Here is a 3,060-nt window from a genome sequence, read left to right as displayed (position 1 = left end):
CATGTTGTGGTGACCCACAGCCATGACATTACTTGTTGTTCCTTTGTAACTGTAATTTGGCTGTTGTTATGAATCCAATCATAAAGGTATGCGGGATCTCTTAAATACAACCTCTGTGAAGGGGTTTGCTGTCTCCGAAGGAGTTGCAGCCCACAGGGTGAGAAGGGCTGCTCTGTGCTATCTTTTGGCTTTTGCTGATATATATTTGGCACTGAGGCTGTGGCCTGTGGCGAGGTCAGCATCTGAGGGGATCTATCCAGTATGACATGCAGCCCGGCCACAGGGCCTCTCCACCATCACCTGGACCTCAGTGAGGACCCATGACAAGGAGGCTGAGATGGCATAGACTCAGAAGAACAATGCTGCAATACATCATCTTTGGCTGTTTAAGGTTTACCTTGCTAAGGATGGAGAGAACTTATCACTCCAAAAGGTGGTGATGGGGGTAGACCAGGATGTAATGGAGTCACAACAGGCAATGCTCAAATTAGGTTTGTGGGCTTCCATCTGTGGGGAAGTCAACTCTGTTGAATATCCTAGCAGGAGTGAATATCATAGCAGCCAATGAATTCACTTCTTGGACCACCATGTCTGATGTCATCAGATGTCAAGTAACCAAGATACGGCTCTGGAATCAGCCAGGTATTATTGAAGATGTTGAACGTGTAAAGGGCAGAGGTCACTAAGCCATGGTAGTGGGTTGAGCATGTGATTTAATCTCGATTATTCTGGATGTCCTAAAACCCTTGGCACATAAAGATAATTGAAAATCAAGTGGAAGGCTTTGGGTTTCACTTTAACAGTAAAACTCCCAACATTGGCTTTAAGAAGAAAGACAAGAGAGACATTAATCTCACAGTCACTTTCCCTCAGGATGAACTAGATGCCTGAAACAGCAAAGAACATTTTGACTGAATCCAAAATTCATAATGCTAACAGTTTTCATAATGATGTCATAGCTAAATGAGCTCATTGATGTGGTATAAGGAAACAGAGTTTATACTTCCTATGTCTATGTACTAAATAAGATTGATCAGACCTCCACTGAGGAATTGGATATGATCTATAAGGTGCCTCACTGCAAACACATCTCTGTCCATCACCACTTGAGTTTTAGTGACTTGTTGTAGAAGATAGGAACTATTTCAAACCAGTAAAAATTTACACTAAATAAAATATATCCAAATATCTGCCTATAATCAGGTTTGGGCTCTTGCTAGCTTTGGTGAGGGGAAGCTGTTTTTTGTTTGTTTGATTGATTTTTTAAATAAACACCGGACATTGTTACTAAATGAAAACGTGACAGGGTAAGAATGGAAGATAAGTAGCTTCTGACCATTCAACTAAAACCTGAGACATCTATACTTTAGGAAAAGAGTGTTCATGGAGGGAGGGAGCAGGAAAAATGCCAGTCAGCAGAGCACTGTAGACCATTAAATCTAGACATGACATGGCTTATGTACTCTTAAACTCGCCGTAGCTATGGTTACCTGTATAACATTTGCCCCATCAACATCAGTATGGAAGGAGAGAGGACTCATGAGACCTTACGTACTTTTCAGAATCTGCAGAGAATTAACGGTTGGTAAAGAAGAAAGATCCCCTTTCCTCAGTGGTGTGCCTACAGTCAAGAGGCCCATGTTCCTGTAAGGAGGCACTCACTCATGTTCTTGTACATAATCTTAATTAAATATCCGTTTACTAAATAGACAACAGACACAGAAGTAGAGGGTGAACTAGTTCTGAAGAAGAAAGGGATTAGTTAGAATGGGCAAAAGATAGAAAGGAATAATTGGGATAAATGTAGTAAAGGAACATGTATTCAGATATCATAGTGAAGTTGGTGATTGATAATATTGATTGTCAAAATGACAGCAATTTTTAACCATAAAATCACTTAAAAAAAAAAAAAAAAAACTTCTGGCATGTCTGAGAGTGTTTATGTAGTTAAAGTAAAAAGTCCCTCCCTAAATGATGGTAGTGCTATTTTGTAATCTGGGATCTTAAACTAGATACAAGGTAAAACAGAGCTGAACCCCAACATTCATCTCTTTCTTCCTTCTCTCTGAAGATGCAATATGACAAGCAACTTCCTGCCTGTCGTCATGTATTCCTTGCTGTGACCAACTGTATCCTCGGAATATAAGGCAAAATACATCTTTTCTCTTAAGGTTTCTTTACCAAGGTATGTAGTGTTTGACTCCAGCTGGAGTTGCCGAAGGCAACAGTGATCATGGCGATGTTTGAGCAGGTGAGAGCAAACGTGGAAAGTTGCTCAAGTGTATCGACAAGTACAACCCTGAGAACTTGGCTACCCTGGAGCGGTATATGGAGACACAGGCCAAGAAGAATGCCTATAATCTGGAGGCCAACCTAGCCGTCCTGAAACCGTACCAGTTCAACCCAGCCTTCCTCCAGACCACACCAGATTCTGCTGACAGCCCTCACCAACCTGCCCCACACCGACTTTAATCTGTGCAAATGTTTGCTCGACCAGGCACATCAAGAAGAAAGGCCCACTGGACAGATCTTGTACCTAGGTGACCTGCTGGAGACCTGCCACTTTCAAGCTATGTGGCAAGCGGCGGATGAGAGCTTAGACCTCCTGGAAGGCTTTGAAGACTCTGTCAGAACATGTATCTGCCATGTGGTGGGCATCCGGCAGCCGGCTGCCGGCTGAGATGCTCGGAAACTTTACTGACAACCAGCTGAAGGCGTGGAGGAGCAGGTAAGGCTGCAGCGCTGACGAGTCGGGGCAGATCTTCGTCTCAGCCGGGAAGAGAGCATTAAGCCCAAGAAGATCGTGGAGAAGATCGACTTTGACAGCGTGTCTGGCATCATGGCCTCATGAAACTGTGTGTTCATTAATAAAGGCTTGTCCACTCCAAAATTAAAGACTTCATCATCAAGGATTTTATCACACTAATGAGAAAAGTAACAAAATAAAGTTGGTACAAGGGTTGGGGTGATGTAAAACAACTGATTATGTGGTGTTTAGGCTTTTGGTATCAGTTCACGGGGCTTGGAACTCTGGGCTAGAAAATCCCTAGAATTCTGTTT

At 42.8% G+C, this 3,060-nt stretch overlaps 1 pseudogene across 1 annotated transcript; it reads left to right on the top strand.

The window, feature by feature from the left end:
* Positions 1-2,233: 2,233 nt before the first annotated feature.
* Positions 2,234-2,851, top strand: LOC308438655 (eukaryotic translation initiation factor 3 subunit K-like; annotated as a pseudogene). The gene has a single exon. The product of its transcript is annotated as a eukaryotic translation initiation factor 3 subunit K-like (transcript).
* The last annotated feature ends 209 nt before the right edge of the window (positions 2,852-3,060 follow it).

Source organism: Micromys minutus, assembly GCF_963924665.1.
Source record: "Micromys minutus genome assembly, chromosome: 28".
In the NCBI taxonomy this organism is placed as follows: domain Eukaryota; kingdom Metazoa; phylum Chordata; class Mammalia; order Rodentia; family Muridae; genus Micromys; species Micromys minutus.
The sequence above is the reverse complement of the archived record's forward strand: the minus strand, read 5'-3'. Positions and strand labels throughout refer to the sequence as shown.